Here is a 16480-nt window from a genome sequence, read left to right as displayed (position 1 = left end):
CCCCCAGCCCCCTACCCCACCTAGCTCCACGCAAACCCCTCCCCCAGTCCCCCACCCCACCCCAGCCCCCCTCCCCCCATAAGTAATTTAAATTAAATATTTTAAATATGTAAATCATATGTAAATTAATTAATTATTTAATTAAAATTTATTTAAATTAGGTAAGAATTTTAAATTTGATAAATTAATTAATTTAAATAAATTAATTAGTTAAGAATTTTAATTGATTAATTTTTTACTAATTTAAATTTAAAATTTAAATTAATTAATTAAATTAATTTTAATATTTAATTACTTTTAATGTAATATTTTTTTTATTTTTTTATTTTAAAAATGATTATTCTAATTTTTCAAATTTTAAAAGCATGATTATTCAAATTTTTCTACAATTTATAATTTTTTCTGATTTAATTAAATTAATTTTAATATTTAATTTGTTATGTAGCATTTTAAAAATGACTTGAAATTTAATGTAATACTTATTTTTAAATGACATGACAGATGACATGGCACGCGTGACAGATGACATGGCACACATGGCAGCTGATGTGGCAGCTGACATGGGATAGTGTGTTACACTCTCCAAAAAAATATTTAAAATATAGTTTTTCCATAGGTTCAGGGGTCCAAATGACAAATATGTAAGTAGAACTATCCAACTTACAAAACTGACATAGTACAAGGGTCCAATAGTGCCTATAAGATAATTTACGGGTACTCAGGAAATTACATGAAATGACACACATAATGGGTGGTATTCCTTTTTTGTTCCCAATAAAAAAAAGCCTTTATAGATAAGCTTTTCTTTCTTTTTATATAAAGGACAAATACATTTTTGTCCATCTACACCTCAAATATCTTTTACTTTTCACGCTCATTTGTCTCTCAATTTCTATTTTTATTTTTTCTTATTTTAATTCATTTGTCTTAACCTTTCTTTTTCTTTTCTTTTTTCTTTTTTTACTTTTCTTTATTCTTTTTTTCTCAAACATTATTTATTTTTCATTTCTTTTTTTTCTTATTTTAATTCATTCGTTTGAACCTTTATTTTTTTTTTATTTTTTTTTCTTTTCTCAATTTTTTAAAAAAAATTTCTCAAGCTTTATTTTTATTTTTCTTCTCATTTTTGTTTTTCTCACTCTTTATTTTTTCATTTTTTTATTCTTCTCTTTTTTATTTTTCTTAATCTTTATCTTTTTCTTCTCTTTTTTTCCTTTTTCTCAATCTTTATATTTTTTTCTTTTCTCTTTTTTTCTTCTCTTTTTATTTTTTTTCAGTGTCTATTATATTTTTCTAATGAACAGAAAGTTGGATAATCCTCAAAGAAAATTTACTTTCTCTGATGTCGAAGTAAATTTAAGGATGTGACTTGTTGTTTGGAAGTCCTTTGAAATAAGTTTTGCCTCTAAAGCAAGAGTTATAGAACATCTCATAAAACAAGACACAATATGATAGTGTCACGTCTTGCTCGTGGGACATAATTTATTTTTTAAAATTCTTTGAGCTAAGTCTTACCTCTAAGGCAAGAGTTATAGAGTATCTCATAAATTAAGACATAATGAAATAGTGTGAACTCTTTTCCATGGGAAGTAACTTATTTTTTTGAGAGGTTCTCAGGATAAGTCTTGTCTTGGACGCAAGTCTAATAGACCATCTCATAACTTAAGAAAAAATGTGATCATGTCAACTTTTGTCCATGGGATGTAACATGTTATTTCAAAGTCATTGTACTAAGTCTTGCCTCTAAGGCAAGAGTTACAGAATATCTCATCAATCAAGACATAATGTGATAGTGTCAGCTCTTACCTATGAGGCATAACTTGTTGTTTGAAAGTCCTTGAGTTAAGTCTTGCCTCTAAGGTCCGAATTATAGAACATCTCATAAATCAAGACACAATGTGGTAGTGTTAACTTTTGTTCATGGGACATAACTTGTTGTTTGAAAGTCATCCTTGGGCTAAGTCTTGTCTCTAAGACGAGCTAAAGAATGTCTCATAAATCATAACACAATATGGAAGTGTCAACTCTTTTCCATGGAACATAACTTGTTATTTGAAAGTCCATAGGCTAAGTCCTACCTCTAAGATAAAAGTTATAAAATATCTCATAACTAAAAACGCAATGTGGTGGTGTCAAATCATGCCCACGGGACATAACTTGTTTAAAAGTCTTTGAGTTAAGTCTTGCCTTTGAGAAAAGAACTATAGAGCATCTCATAAATTAAGACACAATGTGGTAGTGCCAACTCTTGTCCATGAGACGCAACTTGTTGTTTAAAAATCCTTGGATTAAGTTTTGCCTCTATAAAAAAATTTATAAAATATCTCATAAATCAAAACACAATATGATAGTATCAACACTTGCCATGGGGCGTAATTTGTTATTTGGAAGAAATCAATGAAAAGAAAAAAGAAGAAGAAGAATAAAAATTGAGAAAAAAAAAACTATTAAAAAATAAAAATCAAACAAAATGTAAAAGAGAAAAAGAAAAAAAGAAGTCGAGAGAAGAAAAGAAAAAGAACTATAAAAAAATAAAGATTGAGAAAAAAATAAAGAAAAAAAGATAAAACAAAAAATTAAAAAAACATAAGGTTGAGAAAAAAAAGAGAAAAAATATAAATGTTGAGAGGATAAAGGAAAAAGAAAAACAAAGGTTAAGAAAATCACAAAAGAAAAAAGAAAAAAATCAGAAACAAAATAAAAGAAAAAAACATAGAAGTAGAAATATATATAAACATGGAGAGTTGTTTTAAAAATATTTGAGGTATAGAGGGACAAAAAAATTTTGTACTATGCATAAAGAAAGAAGGAGGAATAGTTTTGTAGGAATTTTCTTATGAGAGATAAAAAAGCAAAGTCATCCACTATAAGGGTCATTTATTCCACCATTTTAGGAGCTCATTACTCTTTATCCCAACTCTTTTCAATATTACTAAATATCGCAAAATAATTTTATACAGATACATCACTGTCGTCTAGATACACTGCGACTCCGATACATTATCATACTCTGACATGTATCAGATCTCATTTTATATATAACATGTGATGACAAATATTTTTTAATGTATCATGACACTAATTAAGTAGTGATGGTTATTAGTTTGATTGTCATAATATGATGTTCTATTACAATGTGTCATAACCAAAATCATCTCATGCATAATGTATCATGAACAAAATTTATTTATGTATTGATAACATTAACATCAGTATGATACATAACTTTATTACGATCTTTAGTTAGATGCATTAGTCTATATATCAACAACATAAAAATTTGTCAGGTACATAGATTTCGTGAAATTCTTCGAACGAAGAAAACAAACTTTTCTAGCCAGATCTAGTCAGATATCCACATGTATCGGTGGAACTCTCTAACATTCGCTGAAAAAGATGAAGTTTTTGATTTTTTGTTTTGATGGTGGTTCACCATCGGATACATAGATTTCATATTTTCCGAATAGAGAAAATAAATATTTTTGACCAGATCTAGTTAAATCTCTACTTGTATTGTCAAAATTCTCTGAGATTCGCCGAAAAAGATGAAGCTTTAGGAGGTTTTCATTTTGGTGGTGGTTCATCAGTGATTTTATTGATTGGAGATGATCGGAGGTGAGAGACATGGAGATGGAGAGAAGAAGATGAGAGTGGAGTGGAGGAAAGGGAGAAGAGAAAGAGGGCGGTGGTTTTGGTTGTATCTGGACGGTGGGAGTCACAGAGATGAAAGCTCGATTTTTTTATTCGACGAGAGAAAATAAGAAAAAATGAAAAGTTGAGAGAAAAATGGAGATGTAGTAGAAAAATGATAGAAATTTAGGAGATCCGAGAACAATGGGGAGGGGGATATGAGGAAATAAGAATAAAAATGTAATGTGTCAAGTACAATGAAGAGAAAAAATGTAAACATGGGATATATATAATTAAATAAAAGAGTAGAAATTTTTAGTAGATATGATAAATTAAGTAGTAATATATATATATATATATATATATATAAATTAAGGGGAATAGATTTGTTGAAATCTCTGATTTTACTAGTTTAGTTATCCCCAATGCCCTCTTTTCATTTTGGATTTATTAAAGTCGTATCTATTTTATGAATTTGTCCCATTGAACTCATCCTAATTTTTACCATTACACCAATTTAAAAAAATAATGTATGAGTTGTGTAATAGTTGGCTCATTGCGTCATATACGTAATATAATCTCTCTCTCTATATACATACATACATACATATATATATATATATATATATATATATATATAATATAGTAGAGGATGAAGCACCATAAGAACTCAAGTGGCAGCAAAATAATAAGTCAAGTGATAATTTTTAAGACAATGTTAAAAATATTGTAATAAAAGTTTTGAATTAAAAGATTAATGATTTTAATTTAAAATACATTATTCTTTTTTAAAAAAAAATTCATTATTATAAAATAGAAACCCATAATTTAAGAGTTCTAATATAAATTTGCCATTTCAAACTTATCTCTTTTAAAATTTAAATGCTATAAAATAAATTTAAATATAATTTATTTACATATTAATAAATAATAAAAAATTTATTATTAATAATGATAATAATAATAATAATAATAATAATAATTAATAGTAATAATAGTAGTATAGTGATAGAAGCAGTAGTAGTATGTACGATGTTGGAATAATAATAATAATAATAATAATAATAAATAAATAAATAAATAAATAAATAAATGACCACTACATACGTAGTAGAAGTAGTATTATCTGAATCTAAATATAAATTAAAAATAACCCAATTATTCTCACTGATAAAGATTATTATTAAATGTAAACTAAAAATTAGTTGTTTGGTTGTGAATGCTCCTTTTCTATAGCATATTTTTATGGTAGAAGAATTGTAATTCTCTTTAGTCTCCTTTTTATTAGCAACTATAATTTTTTTGCTCCTTTATTTTTACTTTTTTTAAAAAATTTATATTTATTCAAAGTAATATCCTAATCAATTAGTTTTTTGAATTTAAATTTAAAAGAAATTCGAGTTGGAATGAAGTTCTATTTCTTAACTTCTCCTATATATACTTCTACAATAATTTATACTGCTAAACTTTCTTCTTTTATTTTTTTAATTATTTATTTATTAGTTATTAATAGTCATTAACTTTATTCATGAATTTATCTACTGTATTCTTCATATTCTTTACTTTTTAGATTTCCTTTTTTTAAAAAAAAAATATTTTCACTTTTTATATGTAGATGAATGATGATGGTATTACGCGTTAATCTATTTTTCTAGCTTGAATTCAAGTAAGTAATATTTTTATCATGATTTTAAAATTTATTTAATTTTGATAAAAATAAATACAAAGAGATAAATTGTATTGATTATCCTCATCAATTTTTCTATAATTTTAATTTCTGTTGGTGTTTTTTTACTTATAAATTTGATGTGGATGACAAAATCTACAGAAATATCTAAATGCATTTAGATAGTAATACAACATAAAGCATAACAAAGCATAAATAGATAAAATCTTGAGCTCGATGTGTCTAGTTAAAACACTTGAGCTTGACTTCATTTGGCCAGCCTCCCTCCCTTTAGTCTCAAATTATGATAATCTAAAAAACTAATATTTCTTGGGTCTGAGCATTGAAGAAAACTTGTGCAATTCAAGTTCGGGTTCTAATGTGTATAAAGTGAGTTTAAGAAAGCCATATAATAAATCTTTTAATTGTATGTAGTTATATTTTGAATTTTGATACAAAAAAGGAATAATATACGTACATGTTGAATTAAAACACTTCAAACAATAAATAGAAACAGTTGAAATCTTTATTATTTATGGTAAGACAATAATGAAATTCTCCTTACTATTTTAGCTATTTATTAGTTGAATGAAACATTAGACGGTGATTCATTCACAGTATTCAAATTTTGGGTCTGTCTCCAGGTTTAATAGGTGCTACCATGACCTCATCATCCTCTTTATGTCCTCCTTATCACTATTTGAATCAGATATAAAAACTGCAGTTACAGAGGAAGATATTTGTAGGGAATGATAGTTTTGGACACTAAGCTCCATCAATAGAAAAAAATATTATCTATCATTAAAGGAATTCAAAGTTCAAATTCGACAAATCATTTACAAATGATTTTTTTTTTGAGTGGGTGATATCTCAAAAAAATTGAAACATCGAGAGACTGTCAGATCTAAAATTTGAAGCTATTTGGACAGAATTTGAGAGATAATTGTAAATTAGATTTTTTCCATTTCGAACTTTTAGTCGAATTGTATCAAAATTGTGTTATAATTATATGTTGAGTTTGTATGATTTTTTTTAACTTGCATGTGTTTTAGTTGTATTAAATTAATATGAATATTGCATAAAGTATATGTTGTAGTTCTATTAAATTTTTAAAAACCGAAAAATTGATATTCTTACCCTCTTATGTTTTGTTTAAGGTGAATTTTTCTTCATTTTATAAGAAAAGAAATGCGTCTGATGTTGTGTTCTTCCTTTTATCGATGTTTAAGAGTTAAAATAAACACGAACCGAATTGAGTCAAAAAGAGGCCAATGAGCAAAATTAGAAGTCAAAAAATACCAACTGAAAATTAGGCTGAAGGAACAAGGATCATCGACCCACATTTGAGCAAATACAGTCATGGATGAGAGAATGCGGAGCGTAGAGGCACACAATGTATTCTCAAAAATCATAATTAAATATGGTGCACATATCGCCGACATTTTATAAAATGTGGGCTTATTTCCAATGCATCCTAAGTCAGAAACTCTGAAGAAAGCCAAGCCAAATGCATTTGAAATGAGAGCCATATTCCACCAACTGCAGTGAAAATACAGCTACAAACACATCGATGAGAGAACTTTTGTCAACATTGGTTGCACGACTTTTGATGGCTTTTAAATACTTGTCAAGATTTTATATTTGATATTCTATCAGAATTAAGGGACATTGATAAGGACGAGCGAAGAACTTACTCTCAAAACTCTTAATATATATTAATTTTGATAATCTAAATCATTAATTTATTTTGAACAACTATGTAAGTTCTATGTTATTTGATTATTATCTTTGCATTAATATGTCTTTCACTGTTATAAGTAGCTAAATTAAAATTCATAGCTAGGTTTGTGGAACTTAATATGAGAGTAACAATGACAGGTCTTTCACATTTGTTATTTCAAACGATGTTCCTTCATGTGTATAGTTAGCTTTTTCTTTAGCACATTTTAAAGATTGCAAATATTAAACTTGTTTGTATTCTAAACTTACTTTACAAAAGACGTTAAGATTAGAAAAATAGCAAAATTATGAAAATTTGGGGCTATCAACCTCATCGAGTGAATTGAGATGTTACAGAAAAAGTGTCACGACGTAAACGATCGTGAGTGGCACCTACCCTAGCTCTATAGTTGGAGAGCCATTTAATCCAATCCTTATCCAACAACTTAAATCTTACACCTAAATATTAATAAAACAAAACACTATTTATTAATTTATATGCATAATAAGAGTAATACAAATTCAATATCTCTAAAATATTTAAGGAATAATCAAAGTGCAAAAATATCTCTAAGCTATTACATCTCCGGGGTTCGAAATTCACCGTACAAGAACTACTTATTCAAAACAATGTCTGAAACATATTAAGCCAAAAGATAAAGAAGTCATTGTTCAAAATAAAGAAAATAATCATGATAAATATCCAATAGTTGCCCGGACATAGTGTTCACCTTTGAATAAAAGTTGTAGATCACACGCTAAATCTGTATTGTCTCAAACAAAGGAACACACTCTACACTCAATAATAAAATGAGTACATATAGTATCAACAAAAAAATTATGTACAAGTTTCCATCGTCTTTTGAGTCTCAGGATGTTGACTTACTAACCCTTACCTTGATCCGAGTTAACTAGTACCTTTTGAGTCTCTAGTTATTAGGTGACAGTTAACAGTCATTCACTATATTCCATGATTAGTATGGATCAACAATTAACCTCAATTTACTGTTGTTTTTATATTTTTCTTGTCACTGCTCCTCTTTTGGAGTAAGAAGAAATATCTAGGTGGTATCCTAATATGTGCACCTATTAAAAAATCTATTATAATGAAGATAAAGTAATGCATGCCATGGGTATTGGTTCAAATCAACAATCACACTTTACCTACTTCGTCAATCCGCCAGGATTTCTACAACACTAGCTATGGGTTTTAGCTACTCATGATTATGAAGAAATCAATAACATTCATAGTTGAAAGCATAGATGAAACAACAATAAGAAAAATTGTAAAAACCCACAACCGTAACTGGATTAATGGACCAAAATCAATACAAGAAAATCCCAAGATTAAAGATGGATCTTGGAATCAAAATATGTTTGTTAATATCAAAGTGCATAACTCTGACTAAAAAGTACATAAAAGGTGTTTGTAGTACAAGAGGAAACCCTAAAATCAAAGCCCGAATGAAATAGGAGAAAATTGGGTTGGTGGCCACCTGCTCTCTATACCCTCGGTCTGGCACAGGGCGCAAGTTTTACCTGCGGTGCTGACACAGGGCGCAGGTGAAGACCACAGGTGCAGCTCCTGCCGCCTAGCTCTTGGGATTTTGACCTCTGACACCTTCTTTATCCACCTACGGTCTGTAGGTCCTACATGCGGCCTGTAGGTTGCCTTGGTAGGTGACGAGAGTCATCTTTTCATCTCTTTTTCACTTCTCAAACATTCTTTGGTCATGAACAAGATGGAAAACATCTCCAATTTCCATAATTGCCCCAAAAAGTGGCCAATAACACCTTTTCATGAACTAAACATTCAAAACATGATTTCCTGCAAAATATACCCAAAACAGATCATATCTAACAAAATAGCCTCAGAAACTTGTATATTCTCCTCGTTTTAAGAATCGAAAGTGCTATATTTCTATAGCACATCAGCACTCTCAACTTATAATGTTTGCACGTCCTTAGGCAACAAAACACAATAAAAATAAAAACGACGCTTAATTAGGAGAAACTAATCTATTCAAGGTAGTCAGTCAACACTTAAATCTCCAAGAATGACACCTCCTCCCATCTCACTTTTCAAAACCAACTGTGTATGAATCATGAATAAAAACAATATGACACAATGGAATTAAGGTAGGAAAATTACATTAGCAACATACAACCACTAATATATCCAAATTACACTACCCAAACAAGAAAATAGCTGGCAATATGACTCAAGTGCCCTTACAATAAGGATATCCAACTCACTCATATAAAATCATGCATGTTAATGTAGGGAAGATCAAGATACAATCGTACTCAAAAAAAATTTCCAATTAATGCATGTCAAATACCATAGGCTTGCCCTTATTTTCTTTACCTTAGCATTCAGATAGTCAAGTTAGGACCTTTATACGACTTTTCTCAGCATGTAATGTAGGATTGGGGGCTGGTATAGTACATATAGATATATCAGGTAACTAAGTCTTCTTGGAACTATACTAACCTTGGGGTCTCACTTAATAGCCAATTTCCTTTTTATTCCATCCTTATTTCTCCCTTTTTATTCTTTATTGCACATTAAGGTTGGGTGTGGTCTTTTATTCTTTCTTTTTCTCTTCTTAAAATTTTTTCTTTTCTTTTGCTTTTATTTTTCTATCACACCCAACCTTACTATCTTTTTCTCTTAATTTACCTTCTTCATAACCATTTTACACTACTCATCCCTATGATAACCACTCTCAACTTAAGCATTTTTCCTAAGTTGAGGTGTACAATGTCCAAGGAGGACCAGGGCCAAAATAGGTTCATTGTACTATAACTGGGAATGTGAATAGTGAAACAAGCTCAAAATAGGAATCAAGGGATTACTTTAAACATGGAAAGTCATTTAGGCTAAAAGTTGACTGAACTCAAAAATGACTTATAATCCTTTCCTAACTGACTATCCTTTAACCTAGGCAAGACTAACCAGGCAAGTTCTGAATTCGACATACAAAGGGAACTAGGTAGTATCTCACTCATACACAGCACAAATATAAAATCACCAATTACTACCTATCTAGTTCATGCAATTTATAAAGTGATTATCATGTCTCTAATCCAAATTCTATAACAAGATCAACAAAGTTCACACATATATACATTAACATAGTTCTAAAACATAAATTTTGGAGGCGTATTAAAAATCAGTCAAAATATGACTACTGCCCTAATTACTTAAAATCTCCTAATTACACAAAACAACATAATACAAGGATAAACACAATATGACACAAAATTATACTAGATATGTTTGTTTTACAACCATACCGCGGCTGACAGAAAAAGAAGCACGATAACAAAAACTCGCAGTAGCATGGTATGCCCACCCCTAACTAAAAACTATGCACTCTTCTCAATGCATGAAAACAAAGTAAATAGAGCGAAGCCAGAACATACCTGGGACACACTAGGCACCCGAATTAGGAGCATACCCAGATGACATATCAAATGACAGAGGCGGTGGTGGTGGCAGTGCACTACTGGTAGAGGCACCCACTGCTATAGATGTATGCCTCTGTCTATCGATGAATGCAGACTCTATAGAATTATGCCTGGCCTTTTAAATGACCTGACCATATGATAGATCAGGGTCCTATAGGTTTTCTATGAGACCTATCTTGGCCCCAACTTCTAGGACCTCCTCATCACCCTTCACAAGAAAATCAAACTGTCTTGGTGAATGCAGAGGTGGTATCTGGACTACATAAGGTATAACTGAGGGAGTGGCTACAACATGACTCTCCATAAAAGAGCACAACTCTGCTCATAACATATCAAACTTCTCTTTCATATGGTCTAGATTAGGCCCAGCTATCTTTGTATATCAGGATATAACTCATAACTCAAACTCATTGAGCCGTGTCTGAAAGTCAGCACATAACTCAGTGCGACCTCTCATTGGGCCTGTGCCTGATCAAATATAGTCCTAACCCCTAATCCCATCTGATCATAGAGGTTAGTCATCTCAGTCTCGACAACCCTCACTCTAGCATTTGTGGCCCTCTAGTTGTCCACTAGGCTCTATAAAGACTTACTAAATATAGTAATCACACGTGTCACAAAAACTGTAGTGGATAGGTGAGTAGGCTCTATTGATGTACCAACCGACTCTGAGGTTAAAACCAGGGATAAAGAAGGAGTAGCCTATGTCCCCTCTCCATATGTACTTAAATCAAGAGCCTCTCTCTACTCCTCTATCTCCATGTCACTACTAACACCCACATCATCTCGATGTGCCTCAGTAGGCTCTATGGAATTTTTTAGGCCCTCAAACTAGGCCCGTAGTACTGCTAATTACATTTTCTATATCCTAGAAGTTCCTAGACATGCCAGACCCTTCATGGTCCTTGTCTGTGCACTAGCTAATGCAACTATCCTCTTATCTACACCTGGTATCTTAGGCATAATAGCCTTATTGCATTGCCTCTAAATCATGCAAGGAAATGGCAGATTAGCTAATTCCCTAAAGGCTCTGTCATGTATCTCATGCCAAAGAATAGCAGCAAAATCAACATCAAATTTCTCCATCAGACTGAAAACCAATGCTAATCCCTCCTATGCCAATATATTATCCCAAGTAGTGGGTATCAGTCAGTCTAATCAGCAACCACCAAAACTTAGCCTTCAATGTCAAGAGGCCCTTCTTGATCACAGCTTGACCCTCGATCCATGGGGCTGTATCACCTAGTGGTGAAATATAACTAACTATCTACCTAGCCATCTTAACCTTCTCACGTTGGTTCTCAGCTTCCCACATGATATATCAATCATATGCAATCCTCAGTTTATGGTTTCACTTAGATATAGATGCAGGAGTGATGTAATCTGGGCTGAAAATAACTCTATGAATAGTCTTTGTCTGTATGTCAACTCTAACCCTGCTAACCAGTATATGCTCAAGTTGTGGCTGCCTAACAAATCTAATCAGGCTCGGATGTCTGTACATAGGAATGACCACTGTAGCTCTTTAGGATACATAAAATTCTCATACCATATCCGGGTTATAGGAACAGAGTGGCCTAGTTATCCACTCTAGCTGATATTTATCAAAAATCGCCTACAACTATAGTACTCGATCTAGCCCCAAGAGGTTATTCTGATGCTCCTCATAAATGCACCTTAAAGGCTTGCCTATGTTGGAAATATGACTGTCTTAGAAAAATATACCCTATATCCCTTCCACATAACAGTTATGATGTCCCTCATCGGGAGGTGTATTTAGGGCAGGTGTAGGAGTAGGACTCTACTGTACTAAAGCATCGTAGGAAGGCTGCTCGGTACCCTTATCAGACTGGGGTAACTCTACCTTTTGTACATGGGTAGTGATACCCTTTTTATATTGGGGAACCACAGATGACAACTCTTGCTAAACCTCATCAGATAAATCCTGGGACCCCTTCTCAGACTTGGGGTCCTAAGCAGAAACCTATGGAGTAGACTTGGACTTTTTCTTCTCCTCCTCCTCCTCTTCATCATCAGGTGGAAGAGTGTGTGGTGATGGAATCTATGTGGAATTCATCCTCGATAGGGATACAACTGACTAAGCAGCCTGACGAATCATCCCTCTCATGACTCTGTGTGTCACCTCAACTGTAGCGTCTCTACGTTGCTGCCTCAGGTACTCCTTTACTAAACCGCTTAGCTTAGGAGACTTTGATCGTCCCCTCAAAGTATCATCCTTCGTATTGTTTACCTCTTTAGGTGCCATACATACCTGAAAAACTAGTTGTTAGTTTTCAACAAAAATGAGGGATAACAAAAGTTGAAGAAAAACTCAAAATTCAAAAAGTTTGAATTTTTCCTCAATTTTCACATCCCTAATACCTATTTAAAATACCAACAAGTCCAATGTGCACACACCAATCAATAATCATGAATTTTAAAGCAAATCAACATGCTAAACTAATGGTATTACTTTCATTCATTCAAGTTCAACTTTCGGCTAGGGCCTAACATTAGATTTTTCTTTAAAACAAGGCCTTACATTATGATTTTAGGCTACTTCAAGGATCCTACATACATGCATGATAGTTTATATATATTTTGCAATGGAATGCATATATCAACTTGTTAAAAAATAGAAAAACTAATGTATAGCCATTAAGAGCTGAGAAAGTTACCTTTTATATGAAGAACCAGAAGCGAATAATGAATAACTCAAGCAAAACCAAGGCAAAAACTTGTTCTTAGAGTAATGGGACATGTTGGTACCCCAAATAAGCAACAATTTAGCCTTTACTTAAGTGTGGGGTTAGTTTGTATTTTAAAAGGAAAGTTTGAATTTAAGGAGAAAAGAGAAGTTTTGAGGATTAGAATGAGTTAGAATGAGGGTAAAAATATTTTTATATAGGTGGGGGTCTATTTTAGGCCATATTTAAATGTTGGTGCACCCAAAGTTTTAATTAAAAAATGGGCCTAAAAATTAACCTAGCCGTGGTTTGTACCTGTGGCCCATACCCGTGGTATGGCCCTGGGCGTTGGTACCACCTGTAGCCAGCAGGTGCTGGGCGTGGGCACCGAGCCAAAAATTTTGGCCAGCTTTTCTGCAACCTAAACTTGGTATTTTGATAATTTTCAGATATGGTCCCGCAACCGAAGTTTTAGGTCCCAAAAGTAAAATTAGATGCCACAGTCCATAACTTACCATTTTTCATCCTTAAAATTTTAACTTTTCCACTTATTACTCTATTTATTGTGTGGGACTTGTGACCATTATAGGCTGATCACACCATCGCTTTACCGGGAAATCAATAAATGTAGTAATTTTTTACCATATTCCTGGTAAGGTCCAAAACCTAAAAACCTACAAAAAGATAAAAACAATAAAAATGTGGATACTAAAATAGTGGGTTTTCTCCCACCCAATGCTTAATTTAACATTGTGGCACGACGTGTCTATGTTGGTAAATCATACTTCACCAAAAAGCCCATGGGATGCCCCTTATGTAGTGCTTAATTAACGTTGCGGCACAATGTTGGTATCTTGACTACTTAGAATTCATCAAGATATCCATAGAAATATTCTCCAGGGTCATCAATAGAATCAATCACCAATACTACCCTCATATCGGTTGGCTGCTTCATTGACTTTCGAATATTGATTATCGCCTCCTCATTGTTAACTTTGAATTTTAGCTCACCCTTTTCCATGTTAACCATTGCTCTGCCTATGGCCATAAATAGTTTTTCCAATATAATATGCATCTCAATTTCAATCTCACAGTCCAGAATGACAAAGTCAGTTGGAAATATAAAGTTATCCACCCTCACGATCATATCAAAAGAGATTCCCATAGGCTTTTTCACTATACAATCAGCCATCAACAGCCACATCAAAGTTGGTTCCAAAGGGTTCAAACCTAACTGCTTGAATATGGCCAGTGGCATCAAATTAATATTGGCCCTTAAATCACACAAGGCTTTGGCAAATTGGGATGACCTAATAGTACATGGCATAGTGAATGCACTGTGATCACCCTTTTCCTATGCCAAAGACCTAGTCGTAATGGCAATGCATTGGTGAATACCATGAATATCATTAAAGGTCACTCTTTTCTTCCTTGTGACCAACTATGTCATGAACCTGGTGTATCTAGGTATCTACTCCAACGCCTTAAGGAGAGGTATGTTCAAGGTTAATTCTTTCAGCATATTAATGAATTGCTTAAGCTTACCTTTCTTTTTCTTCTGCCTCAATATCGAGGATAAGGTAGGGGCAGTCTCAAAATCTGTCTAATTACTGACTTAGTGACTAGACCCTTACCTTTATCTTCAGCAGAGTTACCTCTATCACCTGTTACCTTCTCAGACTTAATAGCAGGTATGTTATCATCACTAGATTTTACAGCAGGTAGTAGGGGATCCATAGTAGTGATACTACTCCTCATGGTAATAGTTAGTAGGTGACCATTATTTTTAGGATTTTGCATTATGTTAGTTGGAAGGGTACCTGGCTGCCTTTGGTTAAGAGTTGCTGGCATATGCCCGAACTAGTGCTTCAACTACTTGATAGCAGTGGCATATGACTCGACCTTCTGGGTCAATCCTGAAATGTCTACCTTAATATCCTTAAGGTTGATCTCTTGATTTTCCTGACCCTTTACCAGCTTTGCCAATATCTCTTCCATTTTGGATTCTACAACTCATCTGCCAAGTAAAATGTATCAATCTCCCTTCCTTCTCTCTATAGTCATCGTTATTCCTTTAGTCACCATCTCATTCTTTACTATGATCTCTATATCTATTATAGTATTTTAGACCTTAGTTCCCTTGCTCTTGGGATCAGAAACCCACTACCTTACAATCCAGATTATTCACTTACTCTTCCAATTCTGACTCGTATGCTTTGAAACCTGACCCTTATACTGCTACTATATTTACTTTCTTTGAATTCAATGCTGCAAGCTATTTTTCTCGTACCCTAAGTTCAGTTCTTAGCAATGGAATCTTTTGTGCTATTATGTCATCAACTACTTTCTAGTTATATAAGACACCAATAGCATAAGTGCCAGATCCTCTATCAGCCTCCCAAGTTTTCCACCCTCAGTTAGTTAGTGAGATCTGATCTAACATCTCTAAAGCTGTCTCCCAGCATAGTCTCATAAAAGCTCCTCTAGATATGGTGTCTGCCATGGCTATGGAGCTGATGGTTAGGGCTCTATAGAATATATCCAATAAGCTTGTCCCTAACAACAAAGGATTGGGCACCATACTCAGCTTCTTCTTGAACCTGAACCAAGCCTCGTGCGTAAACTCTGACTGCAGCTACCTAAAACTATAAATCTCATCCTTGAGTTTGAACATCCTAGATGGAGGAACAAACTTGTTCAAGAATTACTTGCATAACTCGTTCCATGTAGTGATAGAACCTCTTGGCACTTCCCCTAACCATAAAGATGCTTCTCCTATAAGTGAGAACAGGAAAAGCCTTAGTCTAAGTACTTTCTGATTCACCCCTAGATTTGTATATGAACTATAGAACCTGAGGAAATTTGAAAGGTGCAAGTTTGTGTCATCTATAAGTAGACCAGCAAACACTCCCTTCAGATTTATAAGTTGGATCATTGCACTCGTGATGTCGAACTTAATGCCTGGGAGAAAAAATAGGAGGAACTACGACTCTAGTCTATGATGGTTCAATATATCCCAAGTCTTCTTTGTCATCTATATATGGTTGCACATACTGATATGATGGGATTACTTTAACACGAGCACCTTTATCTCTGTTCTGGTTTCCATCAAGTGTTTTTTGGCACTCTATTTCCTATCTCTACATAGCTAACTCTACCTCCCGAGCTATCTGCTGAGTATTTTCTGCTGCCTTCCTCTCACTTTTAGCTTGAGTTAATAGCACCTTCGTCTGCTGGTCAGTAATATCCTGAATTCCTTCTGGAGGAGAGGGACGCATATCATTATTAACCCCTTCAAGAATAT

The sequence above is a fragment of the Capsicum annuum genome, chromosome 8 (assembly GCF_002878395.1).
Source record: "Capsicum annuum cultivar UCD-10X-F1 chromosome 8, UCD10Xv1.1, whole genome shotgun sequence".
Taxonomy (NCBI): Eukaryota; Viridiplantae; Streptophyta; class Magnoliopsida; order Solanales; family Solanaceae; genus Capsicum; species Capsicum annuum.
The sequence above is the reverse complement of the archived record's forward strand: the minus strand, read 5'-3'. Positions refer to the sequence as shown.